The sequence below is a fragment of the Vicugna pacos genome, unplaced genomic scaffold (genome assembly GCF_048564905.1).
Source record: "Vicugna pacos unplaced genomic scaffold, VicPac4 scaffold_20, whole genome shotgun sequence".
Taxonomy (NCBI): Eukaryota; Metazoa; Chordata; class Mammalia; order Artiodactyla; family Camelidae; genus Vicugna; species Vicugna pacos.
Window position 1 is genome coordinate 78509648 of NW_027328741.1, and position 26610 is coordinate 78536257.

General features: G+C 43.3%; 1 long non-coding RNA gene across 1 annotated transcript; it reads right to left on the reverse strand.

The window, feature by feature from the left end:
• Positions 1-2343: 2343 nt before the first annotated feature.
• LOC140693973 (uncharacterized) lies at positions 2344-25165 on the reverse strand. The gene is made up of 4 exons (XR_012069696.1): positions 25032-25165; positions 5867-5926; positions 3893-3965; positions 2344-2516 (listed from the first exon to the last, which is right to left on the reverse strand). It is a non-coding gene; the product is annotated as an uncharacterized lncRNA (long non-coding RNA).
• Between the last annotated feature and the right edge of the window lie 1445 nt (positions 25166-26610).

The following is a 26610-nucleotide window of genomic DNA, read 5'->3' on the forward strand; positions in this document are numbered from 1 at the left end:
CCCCCGCACTCCCGCCTAGGCATACCATCAGGGAGGACAAGCAAAGGGATTCAGTTAGAACCCAGGCGCTGCTGTCAGTTGGAGGAACTTCCCTGCACTCAGGATTCCGGAACCCATTCTTGTGTGTGGGGGGGAGTTGTGCACCCCACTCCACCCAGATGAATGGGAACAAAGTTGTTCCCTTTAGGGAGAAGTCCTCTAAGTACTTCCTCAATCAATCAGGGGGGATTCACTGCTACTTGACCTCAAAGCCCAACCTCCAGCTTTCCCTCACATCCCGGATCAGGGAAACACTCATATTACAAGCTAAAGTATTCTATTATAACCCAGGCGCTGCTGTCAGTTGGAGGAGGCTGCCAACTCTCAGGATAACTGTGCAAGTGTTAATGTGTGTGCTGGAGGTATTGAAACAGACTCCACGGATCTTTATGGGGGCACAGGTGTTCCCAGGTTAGGGATGTATTTAAAACACCTCCACTAACCACAGAGAGGTACTCACAAATACTTGGTTTTGAAGCCCAAACCACATGTTCCCCTGCACTCCCGCCTAGGAATACCATCAGGGAAGACAAGCAAAGGGATTCAATTAGATCCCAGGCTCTGATGTCAGTTGCAGGATCTTCCCTGCACTCAGGATTCCAGAACACATTCTTCTGTGTGTGGGAGTTGTACAGCCCCACTCCACCCAGATGAATGGCGGCAAATGTGTTCCCTTATGGGAGAACTCCTCTAAGTACTTCCTCAATTGATCAGGTGGCACCCACTGCTACTTGGACTCGAAGCACAACCCCACGAATTCCGTCACATCCCGGACCACGGAAACACTCTTATTACAAACTAAGGGATTCTATTAGAACCCAGGCACTGCTGTCATTTGGAGGAGCCTCCCCACAATTATGATGCCTGAACACGTCTCCGTGTGTGTGCTTGAGGTGGGGAAACATATTCCACAAATCTTTATGGTGGCACAGGTGCACCAAGATTGGAGAAGCAGTTTGAAACACTCCACTGCCCACAGAGATGCACGCGCTAATGCTTGTCAAACCCTAACCCGAACCCGAACCCTACCTGAACACTAACCCTAACCCTAAACCTAACCGAAAACCGAACCCGAACCCTGACCGTAACCCTAACCCGAAGCCTAAACCGTAACCTAAACACTAACCCTAACCCTATCCCGAACCTGAACACTAACCATAACCCTAACCCTAAAACTAAACCATAACCCTAACACTTAAACTAACCCAAAAACTATCACAAACTCCTAAACCTAACCGTAAACCTAACACTTATTCTAACACTAAACCCTAACCCAAACCCTAATCCTAACCCTAAAGTTAAACACTAAGCCTAACCCCAACCCTAACCTTAACCCTAACTCAAATTCCGATTTGGAGTCAATGGATTCCTAGTCTGTGATATAGACTTGCAAGTTTTCCAACAGGATGAATGAATGCCATATTCTACCCTACGTCAAAGAGAAATGGCATAAGACTATAACAAAATGTAGCTCTGTAAAAGTGTACTAAGAGCAAAAGAGACAGAATGTAAAGTGCACATTGGGGTTGGTTTCATTTCTAGGAATTTCAGCCCCCATGAAACCAATGGATCCATGTCCTGAGAGTGCGGGTGTTTCAGCAGAAATCAGGCGACGCATATGTATTCCGGGTGTACGGATATTATAGGAACATAAGTCTCCTTTAGTGGGTCTCTGTGTACTGTGAACTGTTAGAAAGTTGAAAGACGTGTGAAACCATCAACTGAAAATGGACACACTTCCCTCCGTTGGTACTGTGCATACAGATCTGAAGAAAAGGAAAGAGGGAAGAACAAAGGCACATGGGACACTAGTGTGTAGAATCACATTTAGCTCAGGAACCTCTCGTCGGATGCAGCCCCTCCCCCAACACTGACAAGATGCGGCAGCCATTGAGGATGGCAGTTACCGGTTGGATTCCAGGTGGAATGTTGGTGTGTAACGCGAGGCTTGTTGTGGCCGGTGGATCCTAGGTAACCGGGCAGAGTTCAGTGGGTGGATCAGTGTGATGGAGGGGCTGCCGCCCTCTGTGGAGCTTGGCTTAGGTGTTTGGTCCGGGAAGCTGTGTAAGTTCGAGATACTGCTGCTGCCCAAAGACCTGAGTTCACGGGTCAGTTTCCAGAAGCTGAAAGGGCAGACAGTGAAAGATCTGCCTGTCATCAGCTTACTGGTGAGACTCCGAGGTAATTTCAGACTTGCCCAGTCCTGTTGAATTCGACTTTATGGGAGACACGAAGAGAAGCTGGCCGAAAAGCTGGCTGCATGGATTGAGGAGAGATGCGAACACATTGATGAGAGATGTTCTGCTACAAAGGAGAATACTGGCCTGGAGACAGCTGTAGAGTATACCAGGCTCAAAAGACATTCATGAGACATATTGAACCTCGCTGATACTGGCAGAAACATACGGAGTGCCAACGTGGACTTGAGGAAGTTCCTCAATTCCCTGCTCCAAGAATGGGTCCAAGATCCCTGACGTCTAAAAGAGAAGAGATGGCAGAGGTGATCAAAATGCTCATGTTCTTGGAAGAGTTCTTGAGAATCCACACGTCCCAAGGGGCATATCCAAGCCATTCAGACCAAAGTGCACCAAGCCCAGGTAAGCCTTTTCCCTGGTATGCGCCAAGCTATCAAGTAAGGCTCTTCCCTCACCTCCACTCAGGCATCCATTTTGAAGGATCAGTACCTGAGCTGCAATGAAGCCAGTACGAGAAGGGCATGCCCCTCCTCGAATCAGAGTTCCCCCAGCTTCACACTCTGTGAACAACAGTGAACTCTTTAAAGTTCAAATAGTCTCGACTGAAATAGATAGGAATTGAATACTTAGCTCACACAAAGAAACGATGGACTTCCGCTAGATTCAGCAAATGCTGGGTTTGTGTCTTCTCTGGGGTGAAGGGAGTGTGGTAAGTGAGGGGAATCTTTGACTGAACTTGAATATGTATCAGGCCTCAGTCTTTCAAGACAGTATAGGTAAATACTATAAGTCAGATAGTGAACTGAACTGTAAAAGTCGCCAATGACATTAAAGACACAGCTTATGTGGACCGTCTTTCACTTGAGTCAAGCCCCCGGGGGCACTATATCATGGGGGTGCAGACTCGGCTGCGTTAAATTGCTTTACCCAACATGATCGGATGATTAAGCGTTCTCATCACTGATAGAAGAACACCTGGTTCTCAATAGCCTAGCATAGTTGCAGCAGGGTTCTCAAAGCTATAATGCCTCTAGGTGCTTTTGGATTCAAGCCTAAATGTATATATTTGGTTTGTTTTCTCTTGTATTTTCCTAGAGAGGGATGTTACCCCTTGAAATGCCAACATTGGCCAGTAGGTGTCATTGGGAGTAAAGGGCACCACATGCACAAGTGAATCCAAGGTTGGGGGTTATTTCATGTTTCCAATAGATATTTCATGATTCCTGTTGGTTTCGGAGGCTTCAACAGGAAAGAGTTGACATGACCCCTTTTACAGTTTGGACTGCTACTTTGCATTCTATCTGTCTATGTTTTCCTTAGAGCTGACAAAATGTTACCGAAATTGACAAGTCTGGCTTCTAGGTCGATTTAGTATGTTTCAAAAACTAACTTCATTTTCGTATAGCTCCCAAAACATGGAAATCAATTCTATTAAACTTTTTAAAGACTGCAAATGAGATATCAACACAATGTCAAAACTGGAGTCTTTGGACAATCCCTCCCACCACGGCTGTATAGAAACCAAGAGGTAAACAAAAATCACATATCTGGGAAGTGTATCTGGAAAGTGTTGATTCATCGATGCCCAGTTGGCAGAGAAGCAGTGCAAACTGCGCTCACTCGCTCCCATGTACACAGCAATGGAAACATCCACTCACCCAGCCCTTGGCATAGGACACTTGCCGAAGAGAGGTCTGTTACTTCCAAAGACAGGATGAGGCCTCAGAACACCTGGAAGCAGGAGAAGGCAAAGCAGGGAATGGAAACCAGTGCAGGGTCTGGCCCCTGGTGATGGAGCAGCAAAGTTGAAACTCTGTTGAACTTGGACGCACACTCTCAAGCAGACAGGAGACATGGGATTGAAGGTGATGCGCTGAGTGTTAGAAGAGTGCACAGCAGATGCTTGGCTGACAGAACTCAAAGAAACCAGCGCAAAATATCCCCACACTTGATTCTGAGACCAAGATCTGAGCTTCCAAATTTGAGGTAGCAGAGTCAGCGGTCAGGGAGGGATAGGGCTACGGATGATGGCACACGCTGTGTCTCAGGGACCTGGAGTGCGTTGTGGGATGTGGTGGGTCCTATCAAGAGAGCAAACCGACCTGTGACCCCAATGAGAAAGCAACCACACTGGCGCGCGAGGTTGAGATTATCGATATGTCCCATGGCCACACCCAGTGCATCTGCAAGACCAGGGAACAATTTGGCATTTTGCCAATAGAGCACGTGTGGGGCTGAATCAGAGATATCGTGCATTTGGTCTGAAGGATCCAGGGGGCCTTGGTTTTGATATCAGAATGAAAAGCCTTAGGATCTGCTACATTCATAACCTGGGCTGGGATTATGGTTTGGTTTGAGGCACAGGATGCACAACAGCTCTGTGGTTGTCTTCGTGCACCTGTGCCACAAGAATGAGAGGACAAGGAAGAGTGGTCCAAGTCCACAGCATGAGAAGTTGAAGCATTTCCTTCAGCATTATCTCCAGAATGAAGCTGCTACATTTTGGATGGCACGGTACGGCACCGAGGATACCAAGGTCGGTCTGCGGGATCATTCCAGCAGGCCCTGATGTGTGACATCCATGGATGTGCTTCCACTGGTGTTTCAGTAGACAGAGAAGTTCTGGGAAGCACTGGTTTCATTGGGACATTCCCGTGGCACTGCAAAGCACAAGCGCACTCTCAGTTTGCTGTTTAGGAAACACTCCAAAGTGACATAGAGAAGAATGCAGAGCTGAGAACTTTTTGAAGCTTCATTTCCACAAGAGAAAGTGTCCTGCGCACATTCAGAATTGTGAGATAAGCGTAATCAAAATGAGGTTATGCTAATCGAAATAGTACGGGTTGTTCATCACAGCAAAGGCAACACCAGCAATTGGAGATATACCAGACAACACACACAGGAACAGGACATGGCATCAGTGTCTAGGAGAAATTGTCCTCACAGTAATCCCATGGAATTGCATAGAGCCAAGGGTCTAAACTTTTCACTTAACAAAGCCCTTGAAGTCTACATTAGATGCCTGATATTACTTGACCAGTTGAAATGTAGAAGTACAGTAAAAGAAACAGGAAGTACCATTTTCAGTTCCATAGGGATTGAAGGCCCAAAAGATAAGCTTTCAAACAACTAGACTGCAAAATGCTACCAGGGCTAGTATTGAAAACGGAGATGAGGGAAACACTGAAGCACAACCGTGTCTCAGAATCACAAAATCAGAATACCAGAAATGTGGAAGATAAAGTCTAAAGACGAGCCAAATTATATCAGAAATCTCAATGGATGGGATAATATCAGGGTTAAATTCAGTCCTAAGTTGACTAGATAATGCAGAGGGACACGTGAATGAATGTGAATACAGGGGAACAGAAATCCCTAAGTCAGAAGCAGACATAGATAAGCAAGTTGAATACAATGAAAACATTGCTGTTGAGTCCTGGGTTAAGTAAAGCATGTAAGACTAGGATTCATAAGAGTCCCAGATGGAAAAGCAAGAGGTAAAAAAAAAAATTCAGAAAAAATATATCTGTAGATAAATTTGACTGAACCTTCCTGAAAACCAAGATAGAATCATGTATATGAATTCAGGAAGTACACAGCATCCAACGGAATTGAAATCCCAATAGACTTACCAGCAGCCAGATGATTCTAATCAACAAAGTTCATGAGCATCCATGTGATTTAAAATGCACCTGGAGGAAAAAAAATGAAAAAAATGCACTTTGAGGAAAGCAACATAATCACAAGGGAACCTCCAGAGCGCTTTCAGCTTGTATCTCAGCAGTAATATTTCAGGAAAGGGAGAAGTGCCAGGATTTAGACCATATCCTGAATGGGAAAATGCTGCCATCTAGGGTAGCCTATGCCACATGACCGCCATTTTTAATAACGGCAAAGCTAGAGAATTCCACAGACCGGCACATCTTAAAAGAATTCAGCAGTTCAAAACTTATCCTAAAAGAATGATTGAGAATTCTTCGCTGATTAGAAAAGCAGCAAGATGAAATGGAAAGAAGAAGACTATTATTGGAAATGCAAGAGGAGCATGAGTTGCAGAGAATAAACAAGAAGAAAGCAAGAGGACATCAAAACCCTATATATGGGAGAGTGAAGCAGGAAATCATAGATGATTGTAAGCACTATCTTAAGTGAATCTGCTTATATGACTCTCTTAAGTGAACGGAGTGATGCATGGCCTAATGTGTTTGCAAAACAAACAAGAAGCAAACAAACAAACAATCAAACAAACAAACAAGCACCAAAAGGGCACGGTTGGCTGACATAAAACAATGGAACCATGAATATTCTCAAGAAAGTACTCAAGGTGATGTCAAGAATCATTCAGCACTCATCGACCCAATATCACAGCTTGCATGTACTCAACACACTTGTATTCAGAAAACAGATGCGTGCATTAATATTCATAAATATTGATTCATAAGAGCATATCGTGACCTAATTCAAATGCCTATTTGGAATAAAATGGATTTATAGTCCGTGATATAAATTTGCAAGTCTCCCAACAGATTGAATGTATGCCATATTATACCCTACGTAGAGAAGAAATGGCATAAGCCTATAACAAAGACAAGTAGCTCTGCAAAAGTGTTCTAAGGGCAAAAGAGACAGACAGTAAATTGCACATTGGGATTGGTTTCATTTGTAGGAATTTCAGCCCCCATGAAATAAATGGATCCATGTCCTGAGAGTGCGGGTGTTTCAGCAGAAATCAGGCGACGCATATGTATTCCGGGTGTACGGATATTATAGGAACATAAGTCTCCTTTAGTGGGTCTCTGTGTACTGTGAACTGTTAGAAAGTTTATAGACGTGTGAAATCATCAACTATAATTGGACACACTTCCCTCCGTTTGTACTGTGCGTACAGATCTGAATAAAAGGAAAGAGGGAAGAGAAAAGCCCATGGGACGCTAGTGGATAGAATCACATTTACCTTTAGAACCTCTTGTCTCATACAGCCCCTCCCCCAACACTGACAAGTTGCAGCCACCTTTGGGGATGGCAGTTGCCGGTTTAATTCCAGGTGGAGTGTTCGTTTGTTCCATGAGGTTTGTTGTGGCCTGTGGATCCATGGAAACTGGGCAGAGCCCTGTGGGTGGATCAGTGTGATGGATGGGCTGTCACCCTCTTTGGAGCTTGGCTTAGGTCTCTTTTTTGGGAAGCTGTGTAAGTTCGAGATCCTGCTGCTGCCCAATGGCCTGTGTTCACGGGTCAGTTTCCAGAACCTTAAAGAGCAGACAGTGGAAGAAATGCGTGTCATCAGCTCACTGGTTAGTCTCGGAGGTACTTTCAGATTTGCCCAATCATTTAGAATTTGACTTTATAGGAGACACGAAGAGAATCTGTCAGAAAAGCTGGCTGCATGGATTGAGGAGAGATGCGAACACATTGATGAGAGTTGTTCTGCTACAATGAAGAATACTGGCATGGAGACAGCTGTAGAGAATACCAAGCTTGGAAGACATTCATCGACATATTGAGCCTCGTTGATACTGTCAATTACATGTGGAATCTGAACGTGCACTTGAGGAAGTTACTGAATTCTCTGCTCCAAGTACGGGTCCAAGATTTCTTCCGTCCAAAACAGAAGAGAAGGTAGAAATGATAGAAGCTCTCATGTTCTTGGAAGATGTCTTGAAATTCCAAACTTCCCACGGGGCATTTATAAACCACTCAGACGACCAAGCACCAAGCCCTGGTAAGCCTTTTCCCAGGGTTGGGCCTTGCTCTGAAGCACTTGCTTTTCCCTCCCCTTCACTCAGTTATCCATTTCAGAGAATCAGCCCTTGAACTGCATTGAAGCCAGTAGGAGCACAGGAAGACCCTCCTAGATTCAGAGTTCCTCCACCTTCACATTCTGTGCACAACAGTGAACTCCTCCATGGTCAACTACTCTGGACTAAAATAGGTTGGTTTGAATTCTTAGTTCACACTGTGAAATGATGACCTTCCCCCAGATTCAGATCATGCTGGGGTTATATCTACTTTGGTGTGAAGGGTGTTTTGTAAGAGAGTGGATTCTTTGCCTGAATTTGAATATTTATTTATCCTCAGTTTTTCAAAACAGTATTTGTAACTATTATAATTCTGTTATTGAAATGAAGTGTAATTGTTGGCATAGATATGTAGTGACACATTTTTTGTGGACCATCTTTTCCCTTCAGTCAAGTACCGGCTGCAGGATATAATGTGGTTGCCATATTTGTCGGGTTTGTGTTTCTCAACATAATTGGATGATTAAACATTCTCATCTTTCATAGAAGAGCACATGATTCTCAATAGCCTAGCAAAACTGCAGCAGTGTTCTCATATCTATAACGTCTCTAAGTGCTATTGAAACCAAGCCTATATAAAAATACATTGTTTGGGTTTCTTTGTGCTTTCCTAAATATTAATGTTGCCCCTTGTATCGCCAACATTGACCAGTATGTGCCATTATTAGGAAAGGGCACCACATGAACAATGGAAACCCATGGTTGTGGTTGTTAATGATTCTAAGAATTATTTCATTGTTTTTCTTAGTGTTGGAAGCACCAAGAAAAGTGTTTACCTGCCTCCTTCATGACTTTTGGCTGCTAATTTATATTTTCTGTGTATTTTTCTTATTTGGGTATTTCAAGCTGATACCTAAATATGGCAACTCTGTCTTGTACTTAGATTTAGTATATTTCTAAAACTATCTTTATTTTGATACATTTCCCATAGTATGTAATTCAATTCTGTTAACTATTTGAAAGTCTGCAATGGAGGTATGTACACATTGTCAGACTTGGAATCTTCGAAAACATCCTTCCACAATTGATATAGAGAAAAATATCTAAACAAGGATCAAGTGTCTGTGAGTTATGTCTAAATTGTGTTAATTTATCTATGCCAAACTGGCAGAGTACCAGTGCAAACTTCGCTCACTCTCTCCCATATATACAGCAAGATAAACATCCACTCTCCCGGCCCTTGGCTCAGGATCCCTGCTGAATAATGGCCAAACATCTCTTACTTCAAAAGTCAGAAAGAATTCTCACATAACCTGGAAAGAGTAGAAGGCAAAGTAGAGAATGAAAATCAGTGCAGGACCTGACCTTTGGTGAAGGAGCAGTAAAGGGGAAACTGTTTTACTGGGATGCACACTCTAAAGTGGACAGGTCATTTAAGATGGAAGACGATGCGCTGAGGGTTAAAAGAGTGCATAGTGGACGTTTGATTGATATAACTGAAAGCAATAATCACAAAATTTCTCTGCAATTGATTCCCAGACCAAGACTGCATCTGCCAATTTTGAGCTAGGAGTGCCTGTGGAATCTGTGTGTTAGGGGTGTGGCTGATGGCACAAATTTATTCCCAGGGGTTTCGAGATTGTTTTGGGCTGTGGTTGGTACTATCTAGAGAACAGATCTGCCTGGGTCCTCTCTTAATATTAAATCTGCTGGCATATGTGTTGTGGATTAGCTTAGTAACCCAGGGCCTTAGTCACAGCCTTTTCACATCCACAGTATAATTGCTCATTTTCTCCATAAAGGAGAAATGGTCTCAATCAGAGCCATCTTTATCTGGTTTCTAGAATCCAGGGCAATTTCGTGTTGAAATAAGATTCTATAGCCAAAAGATCTGCAACTATCATAGGCAGGATTGAAATTTCTTATTGTCCAAAGCAGAGGTTTTTGAAATGCTCCATGCTTGCCTTTGAGTTCCCATGCCTTATTGACAAGAGTTCTTGGAGCAGAGATCTGCTGAAAAATAGGAGAATTTGAAGCTTTTCCATCAACCTTGCCTACCACATGCTAATGCAACTAAAGTTGTGGTGCTGACCCAGTACTACACTTAGGACCCAATTGTGGCACTGCAGGATTGTTTCAGCAGTTTCTAATGTGTGACATCATTAGATTTGTTTCCACTTTTGTCTTTGTTTGCAGAGAACCTGAGGGAGCCCATTATAAAATTTTGACTTTTCCGTGGCAACAGTAAGGATGAATGCACTTTCATGAGTGTATATTGGAACAACTCCCTTTCCACATATCCAGCCTGCAGCCCAGAAATCATTTGGAAACCTCTATTCCAGCAAAAATTAGTAGTCCCAGCACTGTCAGAGCTATGATAAATATTTAACCAAAATGACACTCTGCTAACTTTACTAGAATAGGTTATATTCACCACAACAAAAACCACGGTAGCAATCATAGATATAACAGGCAACGGACACAGAAGGAATGCATGGCATCATTACATACCAAAAACAATCCTCACAGCATTAAAACTAAATGTGCACAGAAATGATTTCACTTACAAAAGCCGTTCAAGTCTATAATAGATAACTGATAATCCTTAACCCATAGCGATAGAGAGATATAATAAAGTTAAAAGAACTATTCCAAATTTTCAAAAGACAGGAGTCTCCTGAAAGAACATCCAATGTATTAGACCCCCAAAATTTACTAGAACATGACTTGAAAAGGGAGGACATAAAAACACTGAAGGAAATCTTGAGTCTATGAATACAAATGCAGGCTAGTATAAATGGAAAGAGAAACACTTTAGATGAGCCAAATATAATCAGAAAACTCAATGGTGAGAATAGCTAAGCTAAAGACAGTCCAAATCGGACTAGATAATGCACAGGAACAAATAAATGACTTAGAAAACAGGATAACCGCAATCACTCAGTCAGAACACGACATAGAAAAGCAAGTGAAAACCAATGCAAGCAATGCAACTGAAACCTGGGATAAGAGAAAACATACCAGTGTATGACTCATAGGGATCCCACATGGAAAAGAATAAAGACAAATGGTTTGAAAAGGTATTTGAAGAAATCAGACTGAAATTTTCTTAAACCAAAGATAGAACCGGCTATCTCAACACAGCAAGCACAGAGCATCCAAGCATAATGAACCCCAGTAGGCCTACGACAATATATATTCTAATTTAAATGGCAAAAATTGATAATAAGGAAATGATTCTAAATGCACCAAAATAGAAACAAGTGCATTGCAAGAGAACTTTTTAATGTCTTCAGCTGATTTCTCAACAGATAGATTGGTAATTTTTTCTTCCCTCTTTCCTTTTGTGTTGATCTCTATTCCAAGAACTGATGAAAGGCAGAGTCCTTCAGTCTAAACAAGATGAGTTGGCAGAGATTCTAAAAGTGTTCAAGTTCTTGGAAGAGGTCATCAGAATCAACACATCTCAAGGGGCTTTTTCAGACAATACAAGAGACAATGCACTACGCCCTGTTTATCCTTTTCCCAGGAGTGGGCCAATGTATTAAGACTTGCTGTTCCTTCACACTCAACCAGCCATGCAGGTATACCCTCAGTCTGCTACTGCAGGAGAATTAGAGCCAGGTCCAATTTTACCAATACTGTAGGGAGAACCTGAACCTGCTACTGCAGGAGACACAGCACTGTGTCCCATTTCACCAATCTTTCAAGGAGACCCTAAGCCTACTCCTGCAGGAGACTCAGAGCCGAATCACATTCCACCAGCTTTGTAGGAAGACCATCATGCCTTCACTTGCAATGGATCCAGGAATGTGTCCAATTACACTAGCCTTGTAGGGAGACCTTGAGCCTGTTCCTTCAGGAGAAACAGATCTCTGTCATATTCCACCATCCCTCCAGGAAGATGCAGGGCCTCCTCCTGCAGGAGACTCAGGAATTGGTCCAATTTCACCAGTCCTGCAGGAAGACTCTGAGCCAATTCCTGCAGAAGACCCAGGAATGGGTCCCATTCCATCAATCATGCACTAAGACCTTGAATTGGGTCCAATTCCACTAGCCTTGCTGGGTGACCCACAAGCCTGATCCTGCAGGAAAATTAGAGATACGTCATATTCCAGAAGCCCTGCAGGAAGACTGAAAGCCTGCTTCTGCAGGAGACCCAGGAATAGGTCCAAATACGCCAGCCTTGCCGGGAGAGCACAAACCTGATCCTGCAGGTGATACACAGTGAGGTACAATTCCAACAGCCCTGCAGGGATATCCTGAGGCCACTTTGGCAGGAAACACATGACTGGGTCACATTCCAATACCCCAGAAGGGAGACCGTGAGCCTGCTACTCCAGGAAACCCAGAACTTCGTCCCATTCCACCAAACCTGCAGTCCAACACTAAGACTGCATCTGCAGAAAGCACAGTGCGGGTCACATAACACCAGCCCTGTAGTGAGACTACAAACCTACTCCTGGGGGAGACCAAGCCATTCACAGAGAATATGAGCCAGCTCCTGCAGAAGAACAAGAGTTGTGTGACATTCTACCAGCTCTGCAGGTAATCCATAGGCTTGCTCCTGCAGGAGACAGACATCCCAGTCCAATTCCATCAGCCTCTCCAGGGAGAACCCCAGCCTCCTCCTGCAGGAGAGCCAGAACTAGATCCCATTCCACCAACCCTGCATGGAAACACTGAGCTTGCTCCTGCAGCATACCCACAGCCAAGTCATATTCAACAAACCCTCCAGGGAGACACTGGGCCTGCAATTGTAAGAGACCCAGGACCGGGACCAATTCCAACAGCTCTCCAGGGAATCCCTCACCTGCTCCCATAGGAGACTAAGAGCCATCAGTTCTGGTGGGGTCCCTGAGCCTGCATCTGCAAAAGAACCACAGGGTGGAGTCACATTCCACCAGCCCTGCAAAGAGAACAGAACCTGCTACTGCAGGAGACACAGGACTATGTCCCATCCCACCAACATTGCAGGGATACCCTGAGCCTTGGACCAAGGAATGGGACAAATTCTGCTAACCTTCTAGGGAGACCATGAGCTTCTCCTGCAAGAGAACCAGAGATGGGTCATATTACAGTATTCTTCCAGGAAGAACCAAGGCCTGCTCCTGCAGGAGATGCAAGAACAGGCCCAATTCCACCAGCCTGAAGGCAGAGTCCAAATCTGTTCTGGCAGGTGACCTAGAGAAGGGGCCCATTCCACCAGCCCTGCAGGGAGACTCTGAGCCTACTACTACAGGAGACCCAGGAATGGGTCCCACTAAACCAACCCTGAAGGGAGACACAGAATCTACACTTGCAGGAACCACAGAGCCAGGACAAATTTCATCAGCCCTGTAGTGACCCCTGAGCTGGGTCCAATTACACTATCCTTGCAAGGAGACTCTGTGCCTACTCCTGAAGCAGAACCAGTGATGGGTCATGTTCCAACAGCCCTGTAGGAAGACCTGGAGCTACTTCTGCAGAAGACTCAGGACAGGGTCTGATTCCACCATCCCAGCAGTGAGAAAACTAGCCTGCTCCTGCAAGTGACCAAGGTCTGAGTCATATTCAACTAGCCATGCAGGAAGAACATAAGCCTGCTGTTGCAGGAAACTCAGAACCATGTGCCATTCCAGCAACACTGCAAGGAGACTCTGAGCCTGCCCCTGCAGGAAACAGAAACCCAGTCACATTCCACAAGCCCTGCAGGGATACCAGAGCCTGCACATGCAGGAGACCCAGGCCTGGGCCAATTCTACCAACCCTGTGGAAAGACCCTGAATCAGCTCTAGCATTAGACAAAGAGCCATGTCACATTCCACCAGCCCTACAGGTAATTTATCAGCCTGCAACCTACACCTTCAAAAGACCCAAGAATTGGACCAATTCCAATGGCACTGCAGGGAGACCATGAGCCATGTCCAATTCCACTAGCCCTGCAGGAAGGCCCCGAGCCTACTCCTGCAGGAGAACCTGAGATTGGTCATGTTGCAAGATGAGCCTGCTCCTGCAGGAGACCCAGCACTATGTCCCATCCACCAGCCCTGCAGGGAAACCCTGAGACTGTCCCTTCAGGAGAACCACAACAGAGTCACATTTCACTAGCAATGCAGGGAGACTTAGAGCCTACACCTTCAAGACACCCAAGAATTGGAACAACTCCAGCAGCACTGCAGGGACACCATTAGCCAGGTCCAATTCCTCTAGCCCTGCATGTAGACCCTGAGCATGCTCCTGTAGGAGACCCAGCACTGGGTCTCATTCCACAAGGCTTGCAGGGAGAAACTCTGCCTGTTTCTGCAAGAGACAAACAGCTGAGTCACATTTCACCAGCCCTGAAGGGAGACCCCAGTCCTGCACCTGCAAAGGACCTAAGACTGGAACAAAATCGACTAGCCCTGTAGGGGGACCCTGAGCCTGCTTCTGAAAGAGAATCAGAGATGGGTCATATTCCAACAACCCAGCAGGGACAGTCCAAGCCTGCTCCTGCAGGAGATATAGAGCAGGGTGAAATTGAAAAACCTTGCAGGGACACCCTGAATCTGCTGCTGCAGGAGAAAAATGATGGGGTCTCATTCCACAAGCCTTACAAGGATACCCTGAGCCTGGTCTTGCATGAGATCCTGATCTGGCTCCTGCAGGAGACCCAGGACTGGGTCCCATTCCAACAACCCTGCTGGGGAACCCGAGCCTGCACCTGCAAAACACACAGAACCGTGTCACACCCCACCAGCTCTGCAGACTGTAAGACTAGCCCTACAGGAGACCTAGAGCCAAGTTACATTACCAGTCCTGCAGGGAGACGCTGAGCCTGATCTTGTAGCTCCCCCTGAACCTACACACATACTTCTATGAGACCCAGAGCCATTTCAGGCATCACCACCCTTACGGGCTGAGATGTCTCTGCAACCACCAACACAGTCATCTAATTCTAAGAATCAACCCACTCCCAGACCCGAACTTTACTTCCCTTCTCCTGGCATCATTTTTGTTTGTTTTTTCTGTCATTTCCTTGTTTTCTTTCATGTCATTTAGAGTACCATCTATTTTTATGTTTTAAGTTTACCATAATAAAATTTAGATGTTTTTCCATTTTAAATTGTGCAATTCAGGAGCATTAAGTGCATTCACAATGCTGTGTAACCATCGTCACTGTCTAGTTTCAGACTGTTTCTTTCCTCAAAATAAAACCCCGTATCCAAAGCACACATTCTCTTTTATCCCTCCCCCGACCCCTGACAAGCCCTAATCCTCTTTCTCTCTGTGTGTCTTTCCCTACACTGGATGTTCCCTATCAATGAAATCATACAAAAGGTGGCTGTTTGTGTCTGCTCTCATATTTTAACAAGGGATTGGTGTTTTTTTTTTTTACTTGAAGTAGCATTATGGTTATTTCAAAGGGAAATCCAGGTGGATTAAATATGAGATATACAAAATGAATATTTTTAGTAACTATGTGCATAATCTCGAGATAGGCACTGCTATTCTATGTGTGAAACCAGAGCCAGGAGGGAGATGCTTAGCTCTTCCTGTGGCAAAACATAACCTAACAAAATAAAAAAATAATAATAATCAAAATCCATGAAAGACAAACCATAACATGGAAAAATCATTTTTCATAACCTAAAGTCAGAGAAAGGTTTCACATCCCTGTGGTCCAAAAATATCTTGAAACACTGTGTTCTAAACAGAAACAGAACAAACACATGCAATTCCAACAAGTGGCAATGCAGGTGGCCAGTGTATATTAGAGATGCTCGACCTCTCAAGTGAGGATGCACGAAGATGTCCACACTTCGGAGACAGCATTGGTCAACATCACACTGGCAGGCCTTTAGCCTGGAGACAACCAGCTCTAGTGACAACATGAGGAGGCAGAGGCCACAGTAGATCCCCTGGAGGGAAGAGTGAGCAGACTCTCCTCTCTGGGAGAACAGTATGCAGAATGCATCACAGCTCCACAAGTGCACCACTTTCCGAGCAGTACTGATGCTTAGTGTTGATCATACTAAAATTCTTGCACAATTTTTCAAAGATGTCTTTTCAAGGATGTTCATCACAATCCTGGTTAAACTACTAGGGAAATGGAAGCAACACTAATGTTCATGGAGAGGGGGTGGGATTCATCAGTTCTGATTCACATGGAGGAATGATTGTTGTGCAGCTGGAAAAATGAGTGCTTGGTCTTTACCTGATGTCAAGGAAGCCCTCAGTTTGGATGCCTGTTAATCCATCATCTACATTCCAGATGCCATCTCTATAACCACATATGTGTCAAATCATCATAGATGTAAATGAATCTTGTGGTGTGTGAGACACAGAGGCAGAGAGAATGAGAGAGATAGAGACTGAGAGATGTTCACCAAACCATTAATGACGGTCACTTCTGGGAGTGGGATTTGCAAATCTCTGCACTTTTCCTTTAGGCAACATTTCAAGCATTTATAATGTATCTATATTGCTTTACTAATTCTAAGGTATTAAAAGCAGATGTTACTTGAGATTCATTCATATTTCATCTATAGAATAAAGTTTATTATTTTTATTTTAAAATATATGTTACAAGTACTATCAGCATTTATGAGAGTAAAATGATAAATTCTAAAGAATTAAGAATCAGATAAAGAACAAAACCTTTTGGTGATTCAGACACAGGCCAGCTAGTTGGCAGTAAATGGCAGGGTGGGACAGGTTTCTCTAGAAGGTTGTGTATGTTCTGAATCAGCATCCAATAGAGGCAAGGAAAAATTACAAGACATGTATGCTGAAAACTACAACAGCTTGTTGAGAGTAATTAAGAAAGAACTAGCCCTATTTTAAAATTTGAAGGAGCCAAAATGGCAGAGTAGACAGACTCACAGCTTGACCTCTCCCACAAATACTCAAAGAATTACATCTACAAAAACATTGATTTGCACAGAAACCTCCTGAACTCTGGTAGAGTGTCTCTTATTTTGAAATACAGGAAGATTCTCACAAAATATGGTAAGGAATAAAAAGAGAAAAGAAAAATTAAGTGCAGGACTGATCCTGCAGGGAAAGAGTAGCATAGGAATAAAGGCACCCTCACACTGGGACACAACCTCTCTATCTGGGTGATCAGCTAGGAAAGAAGCAGAGCTTCCAAGGTTTGGAGGAGACAGTGGCAACTGCATGGCAGGCAGAACTGGGGAAAACTGACACAGAGGGTCCCTGTGATGACCAGCCCTATACATGAGCTAGAAGGGATGAGCCAGAACAGGCTACTGGAGTCAGTGAAGAGCCCAGGCAGAGGGCTGGGTCACACTGCAGAGAGGCAGCCTCAGGAAACTAGAGGGCAGTGTGAGCTCTGGCTGTGTGTGTGTGTGTGGAACAGAAAAGACTGAAACTCTCATAAAAAAGCACAAATTTTGATATAATGGGGGAGGAATGAAACACAGTTGTGCCAAAGTCACTTACTCCACTTGGCTCCATTGCTGGTGTGTTCTCGTGAGAAGAGAAATGGGGCTTGGTGAGAGCCAACACTGCTGAACAAAGGCAGAGCTGAATGTTGACTCCATACCCTGTGCCATTGCAACTTCACAGGCGGGACTGAGATTTGTTTACAGCCCCAGGCAGAGAGGGTGGATTTGCTGTATCTGGTCACTTTGTGGATCCACACCTCTGAGACTTACAGGTAGTGAGTGGAGTTCTTACTCAAGAAGGGTGGCCAGTGAGGGTATTTACAACAGGGTGGTGTATGGTTCCATATGTGAGTGTGGGATTGGGGTTTGAGCTGAACCTGTAGTGGACCACAAATTCATATGTGTGACTGCACACTTGCTAAGGCAGGTCCAAGGGACTGACACTGCTGGATCTGCACTGATGTTTCCTGGGGCTCAGAACCTGAGTGGCACCAGAGTAGGTGGCTGACATTCCCATAGCTAAGGCAGGGATAAAGCCAAAATCAACAAATAGGACTTTGTAAGTCTGCATAACAAGTGACAGGCAACACCACAGAGAGAACTCCCCAGTGAACATCTTCTGCCTATTTTTCTTCACAACTGAAGTGCTCCAACCCTGCCTACTACATGTAAAAGCTCAGAAACGGGTCTAGAAGAAATACATAGAGCCAGAGAAATATAAGTAAAATAAAGAAGCCGAGGAACCACTTTCAATTAAAAGAACAAGACAAATCCCCTGAAAGAACAAGCAGTAAAATAGACTTTGATAGTCTACTAGACTTGAAAAAGGGAATGATCAACTCACTGAAAGAACTAAAAGAGACTATCAATAGAGACAGAAAACTTTAAAATAAAATTTAAACTATAAAGAAGAGCTAGTTAAAAATAGAAAATTCAAATACAGGCAATCAAAAGAAGACTAGATAATGCAGAGGAATGAATAAATGACTTAGGAGACAAGATAAAAGAAATAACCCAAAAAGAACAGCAGACAGAAAAGTCAATAAAAACCAATTAAAGCAAGATAATATAATGTGTGCCAGCCTATGCATAATGGTGAGTCCCAGAAGGAGAAGAAAGAGAAAGGGGGATTGAAAAGTTAGTTAAAGAAATCATGACTGAAAACTTTCCAAACCTTAAGAAGGAAAGAACTATCCAAGTACAGGAGGCACAGAGGGTCCCAAACAAGGAGAAACCAAACAGACCTACACCAAGACATATTATAGTTAAAATGGTTAAAGTTAAATAAAATATTCTAAAGGCAGTGAGAGAAAAACAAAGTGTTTGTTACAAGGGAGTCCCATAAGCATTCAGCAGATTTCACTACCTAAAAACTTCTGGCCAGAAGGGAGTGGCAAGATATATTCAAAGTCCTGAATAAGAAAAGGCTGCAAACTAGGATATTCTATCTAGAAAGACTATCCTTTAGAACAGAAAGAGAGAAAGAATTTCACAGACAAGCAAAAACTAAATGAATTCAGCAGTACTAAATCTATGCTAAAAAAAATTTGAAAGTTTTAATCTAAATAAAAAATAAACAGGAAGCTATAGAAATTAAGAAACCATAATTGGAAATGCGATAAATACAGTGAGTTGCAAGGGAAAACATGAGGATATAAATAAGTCAGTAAGTCAATAAAGAAAACAAGAAAGCAAACAAGAAAGAGAGAATAGCAAAATCATAAAAGGTGGAAGAGGAGAGCAAGAGAATATATATTTTTTCTCTTTTTTTTTCTTTTTTCTCTTTGTCTTCTTTCTTTTTAGGATGCACTTGAGCCCACATGACTATCAACTAAAACCAAACAGATGAAGTAAGGGGTTACCATACTTGAATGACAAGATAACCACAAATCAGAAGTATATAATAGAGTCATAAAACCCAAAAAGAAACCAAGCTAATAGAAAAGGAATTTATCAAACCACAAAAATAAAAATAATTAAAAGAAAGAAACAAATAAATACCAAAATCAACTGGAAAACAAATTTCAAAATGGCAATAAACCCACATCTATAAAATAACTACTATAAATGTCAATGGACTAAATGTTCCAATCAAAAGAAAAAGAGTGAAGGAGGAGGAAAGATGGTGGAGTAAAAAAGATGCTCAGAGCTCACCCTCTCCCACAAATTCACCAAGAGTGACATCCACAGATACACCCACCACCCAGAACACCTGCTGAACTTTGACAGAATATTGGCTTCTTCAAAAGATAAAATTTTCCACAAATCTGTTGGGAGAACAGAAGAAAAGAAGAAAAAGGAAAATAGTTCTGGACCATTCCAATGGGGAGGGAGCTGCAAAGGAGGAATAGCATTAATACACTGGGTCTCCCCAACTCCAATGGCGAGTTCAGCAGGATGGAGATGGAACATCAGAGGTTCAGATCTGTATAGAATAGACTTTGACTGACAGAACTAAGTTAATTGGGCACAAAGGGTCCCAACGATCCCCAGCCCTAGACACGAACCAGCAGGGGTGGGATGGGACAGGCTGCCTGAGTTGAGCAGAGGACTCGGGCTGACTCTACAAAGGAAACCTTGGGGGACTGCAATGTTCTGTGTGCCATGGCTGGGAGAGTATACAGAATAGCCTGGGTCCCCCATAAAATACAAAAAAAAAAGGCAGAAAACACTGCTGGTGTGCCCTGGGGGGAAGGGTAGCCATAGCCTTTGTGTCCGCAGACCCACAGTACCATTATTGGAGACTTCTTGGGAGAAGAGAGTCAAGGCTCAGCCATAGCCACTATATTTTCTGGTGCATGGTTCCCAGGTAGAGGAGGGGTCAAAACCCAAATCCCTACCTAGGGGCTCCACAACCTCATAGGTGGGAATGAGATTTGTTTACAGTCCCAAGAAGAAGGGACCATTACACACCGATGCCTCTCTGAGTTGGCTCTTCTAAGACAAATGCACAAGAAGCAGTGTTCTGGAACAGAGCAGGGGTGAGGGCTAGTGCAGCTGTTTCCTCTGAGTCCACCTACAAAGCATGGACCTAATGCGGCAGGGGAGCTACCTGCCAACTACCTTGCACAAGTGTGGTCCTGGGACCAGGCATCTGGTGGGGGGTGCAGACCACCCATTTACAGATGCTGGGACACAGACCAGGGGCACGACTAGATGGCCTCTGGAACCAGCAAGTGGAGTTTTCACAGCAGGATATGGGCAGGAGTGTGATAACCACAGGAAAAAAAGGAGCTCCTGCTCAATAGCCAGGGCAGATTCAGGCCACCAGAACACCAGCCACACCACCAACAAAGGGGATAACAGGCAAAAGGCGTGGAAGGAAGACTTGGCAACCACCCATAGTTAAAAATAACCTTATGACAAAATTATTAAGAGTGTATATTCTTGGAGAAGGGCCAAGATAGTGGAGTAGAAGGATGCTTGTATCTTATCCTCTCCAATAAATACACCAAGACTGACATTCACAGACACACCCATCCACTCAGGACATCTGCTGAACTTTGATAAAACATTGCCATCTTCAAAAGACAAAATGTGCCACCAATCTGCTAGGAGAAAAGGAAAAAAGAAGGAAGAAAATGCAAAATGGCTTGGGGTTGGTCCTTTGAAGAGGGAGCAGCAAAGGAGGGATAGTGCTGGTTGACTGGGTCTCCCTCTTTCCAACGGAGAGGTCAGCAGGATGGACAGGGAACCTCTGAGGCTCAGATGTGTACAGAACCACCCTTGACTGACAGAATTAAGTTAAATGGGCACAAAGTGTGTCAACAACCCCCAAACCTAGAAGTGAATCAGGGATGGGAAGGGACAGGCTGCTGGATCCAGGCAGACTCTGGTTGACTGTACATAGGTAACCCTGGGGGACTGCAGTGTGCTGTGGACAACTGCTTAGATTGTATACAGATCAGAACAGCCTGGGCCTCCCATAAAATAAGAAAAAAATAAAGCAAAGCAATATTGCTGGCTTGCCTGGGGGAAGGGGTGTTTTGTCCTTTGTTTCTGCTGACTCACGGCAACATAACTGGTGATTTTTCAGAATAAGAGAGATGAGGCTCAGCCACAGCCATCATACCCACCCAGGCAGACATGGGGTTGAAACCTGAATATGTACCTGGCAGTTCTGCAACCTCATAGGTGGGACTGAGACTTGTTTACATCCCCAGACATATAGGACGTTTCTGTCCTGGTGCCTCTATGAACTCACACCTCTAAGACAAATGAACAAGGAGCAAAGTTCTGGCAAAGAGCAGGGATTAGGGCTGGTGTGGCCATTTGCCTCAAGCCCACCCACAGAGTGTGGAACAGATGTGGTGTGGGGAGTAGCACTGAATATGGGAGCAACCGACCCAACTACTGTGGAGGACTGCTGCACCTGGACACGGCATTGGGAAGGGACACAACCTGTCCACCTACCATGCAGGAGTGCAGCACCAAGATGCAGCACTGGGAGGAGAAGTGACATGTCTACCTACAGGCACTGGGAGCAGCACAGACCAAGGGTGTGACCAGAGGGTCTCTGGAAACAACGAGCTGAGTTCATGAAGCAAGGCAAGGGCAGGAGCTTTGACAACAACAAAACAAAGAGGAGTCCCCATTCAATAGCCAGGGTAGGCTCTGGTTAACAGGTTAATGGCCACATCATTAACCAAAGGGATAACAGACAAAAGGCACAGAAGTAAGACTTGGTAACCACACATGTTTAAGAAGGACCTCTTGATAAAATTACTAAGGGCACACAATCTCCAAGGGAACATACTCTTTTCTTTTTCTGTTCCATTTTCTTTTACTTTTTAAATGTTACTTCTTAAATAATTTTTATATTTCTATTTTTAATCCCTTTTAAAATTTTCTTTTAAAATACTTTTATTATTATCTTACAATTTGTCCAATTTCAGTTTTATCCTTGTTTTGTTCTTCTGTTGTGATTATACTCTGTTCTCAAATATTTTTTCTTCCTTTAATATTTTAAAAATTCATCCCAACTCAATTGTTATCTTGTTTCAATATGTTCTTCTGTTATTGATTATACTGCTTTTAAAACTAATTTCTTTGTGCTTAGTTTTATTTCTGCATCCACTTTATATAAATAAATAAACTCTTAAAAGACCACAGTAGATAATTGATACTCCATAAGCCATAGTGCCAGAGAGATATAAGCAAGATAAAAAAGCAGAGCAACCTGTCTCAATTAAAAGAACAAGATAAACCCCCTGAAAGAACAATCAATGAAATAGACATTGATAGTCTACTAGATGATTTCAAAAAAGGAGTGATCAAAGTACTGAAGAAACTAAAAGAGATTGTGTATAGAGACAGAGAATATGTCAAATAACGAAACTGAAACTCTAAAGAGGAGCCAGTGAAAATTGGAAAACTCATTTGCTGAGAGGAGAGTTGAGGTAAAGGTTATAAAATGTAGGCTGGATAATTGAGAGGAATGAATATGTGACTTAGAAGACAGGACAACAAAACAGCTGAAAGACAACAAATAAAAACCAATGAAAGCAATATACGGGACCTTTGGAATAACATAAAGCATGCCAACCTACTCATAATGGGGGTCCCAGAAGGAGAAGAAAGAACAAAGGAGATTGAAGAGATATTTGAAGAAATCATGACTGAAAACTTCCCAAACCTAAAGAAGGAATCAGATATCCAAGTACAGGAAACACAGAGCGTCCCAAACAAGGAGGACCCAAACAGACCCACACCAAGACATATTACAATCAGGATGACCAGGGTTGAGAATGGGAAATGATTCTAAAGGGAGAAAGAGAAAAACAAAGAATGAGATACAAGGGAACCCCCATAAGATTTTCAGCTGATTTCTCTACAAAAACAGTACAGGCCAGAAGGGAGAAGCAAGGTGTATTCAAAGTCCTGAATGAAAAAATGATGCAGCCTAGGATACTTTATCCAGCAAGGGTATCCTTTAGAATAGAAGGAGAGATAAAGAACTTCACAGAGAAGCAAAAACTAAAAGAAGTTAGCAACACTAAACCTATGCTAAAATAAATATTGAAAGACTTACTCTAAATAGAAAAGAAGCAGGATGCTACAAAAAGGAGAAAACCATAATTGGAAAGGTGATTGCTACAATGAATTACAACAGAATAAACATGAAATCATAAAAGAGGGCATCTAAATCATTAAGCGTGGGAGAGGCGAGCAAGAAAATATGCAGGTTTCTCTCTCTCTTTCTCTCTGTCTCTCTCTCTTTTTTGTTCTTGGTAGGATGGGTTTGAGCTTATATTATTATCTGTTTAAAACAAACAGATATAGTAATGGGATAATATATGTACAAAGTAGGGTAGCCACAAGCCAAAAAGTTACAATAGAGTCACAAAACTAAAAAGACACCAAGATAATAAAAAGGAAAATTATCAAACCACAAAAAGAAAAAGTAAGGAACAAAGAGGAAATACAAAATGAACTGCAAAACAAAGTTCAAATTGTGATAAACACATTTCTATTAATAATTACTATAAATGTCAATGGACTAAATGCTTTAATCAAAGGACATAGAGTGCAGAGTGGATAATAAAGCAAGTATCTACAATACGCTGTATACAAGTGACCCACGTTAGGGAGAAGGAAACACATAGATTGAAAGTGAGAGGATTGAAAAAGATATTCCACACAAATGGAAATCACAAGAAAGCAGGAATATCAACAGTGATTTCAAATAAAATAGACTTTAAAACAAAGATTATAAAGAAAGATTAAGAAGGCCATTTTATAATGATTAAAGGAGTCATAGATGAAGATATTACACTCATTAACATATATGAACACAACATAGGAGCACCTAAATATATAACAGACAAAAAGAGAATAATAACAGATAAAAAGGGAAAATTTGATTGGAATACAATCATGGTAGAAGACTTAAACAATCCATTAACATCACTGGACAGATCTTCCATACATAAAATTAATAAGACAACATAGAAATTAAATGATACAATAGAACAATTTGTTTTGGGTAATATTTTCAGAACTTTATATTTCCCTAAAATAGAACATACATTCTTCTCAAGTGCACATACCACATTTTCTAGGATAGGTCATATACTTTGGCACAAAAGAAGCATTAACAATTTGAAGAAGATAGAAAATATTTGAAGCAACTTTTTCTGACCACAATACCATGAAACTAGAAATTAACTACAGAAAAATAAAGGAGAAATAAATGACAGTATGGAGGTTAAACAACATACTACTTTAAAAAAAATGGGTGGATGATGAAATCAAAGAAGCAATAAAAAACACATTGGGACAAATGATGATGAAAACACAATCACACAGAACCTATGGGATCCAGAAAAGGCAGTGCTTAGAGGGAAGTTTATAGCGAGAGAATCAGGTCTATCTCAAAAACGAGGAACAACTGCAATAAACAATCAAACTTACCACCTAAAAGAATTAGAAAAAGAAGAGCAAAAATAACAAAAGTAAGCAGAAGGAAGGAAATAATAAAGATCAGGGAGGAAAAAAATAAAATAGAGATATAAGGAACATTTGAAAAAAATCAAGCCAAGAGATGGTTTCTTGAAAGAGTAAACACAATTGACAAAATTATGTTCTATGCTGGAAATTGACACAACAATGCAAACTGACTATAACTCAATAAAATAAAAATTAAAAAATAAATATATTAACAAAAGAAAAAAGAAAAGGTAGTTTCTACTCACCAGACTGGAGGAGGGGACTGCAACCTATGCGGGGTCACACCACATGGGAAAGCCTGGGGTCAGGATCGGAGGAGCAGGGTGCTGTGGACATGATCTGTCACAGGGTTTCTGCAGGAGGGGAGTGTGAGGCATGTGAGCAGGCTGAGGACTGGCCATTTGAGTAAGTTCATGGGCTCTGGAGTGGAGGGGCTCCCCCAAGTGTCTGGACTTGACTCTGGGTGAGTTGGGCAGGTGGACAGTGGCTCAGTGTGAGTCCAAGTCCAGTGGAGGAGGTAGTGAGTTAGATCTAGAAGGACTCCTTCTGGGGTGGGAGGGCCCAAAAGGCAGGCAGGAGGCCAAGTCCAGGTGACTGAGAACAGGGTGTGTCCTGCATAGGGCTGCAGGGCAGATGAAAGCATCCAGTCTACAGAAGGTGGAAACACGGTCCATACAAGGGCTCAGCTCAGATGTCACCTCCTCAGAGGAGCCTTCTCTGCCTGCACAGTCTACAGGGACAGCCTCCTCCACGCACATCTCCCCAGCAGACACCTGTTCCATTTCCTGCATAGCACTCAGGAACTGGGCCCCTGCTCCGTACCCAGCCATGGTTCCGCTGCCCTGAGGAAAAGCTCTCACAGGAGCCATAAAGCCCTGCACGACCTGGGCCCCACCTCTCTGTCTCCTCTGGCACCACTGTCTCCACCTGGCCCTCTTCTCCTCCACTCCTGCACTCCTGACTTCCCCCAGCCCTGTGTGGTCTCCAGAGCACATGTCCCTCCTAACATGCTGTGTGTGCTCACTGTGTCTAATCCACTGCATGCCTCCCACCCAGGTCAGTATCCAGCACACAGTAGGGCTCAGTAAGTAGAGAATGAATGACTCTTACCATGACTGCTGGGAAGAGTTTTGTCTGTGGCCTACAGTGATCACACACCCGTCACACAATTTCTGAGGTCCTACTGTGTGTTGGGTGGGTTCCAGATACCGGGCACAGCAGGTAGTGAAGCAGTCAGTTCTCCATCCTCATGCAGCAGACAGCCTGGTGTGGGACACAGAGAAAATTAAGTAAAATATACACAATGTCCGGAGGTGATATGTTCCATGGAGAAAAATAAGGTCAGGGAGGACATTTGAGCAGATTCCTGGAGGTGTTTAAGAAGCAGGCGGAGAGAGATCCTGGCTGGAAGAGCAGCCATCGCAAAGGCCCTAAGGGCAAAGTGGGATGTATGTGGAGGGTCTTAGTTATCCGTGTGAGTTCTTAGTCCTGCCTTGAGTATGTATGTTGCTTTTATTTGTAAACCTTGATTTCAGCTTTATAGCAAATTAACCTGCATCATCAATCTGCATAATTTAGCCAACTCTGTTTCAGGTGTTGTGGGCACAATGGCAGGCTAATTACTTGGGTTGGTAAAGAAATACCAGCGTCTGAGAAGGGTTTAGGAAAGTTCAATAGGGACACTGCTATAGACAACATCAGGCCACACAGGTAAGAGGTGCCTACACGAGCGCAAAGGTTGAGTGTGTGGGGTCTGTTATTGGGGGGGTGCTGTGCACACAAGGAGGAGGGGGCTGCATGATCAATTCATGCACAGGTACCTGG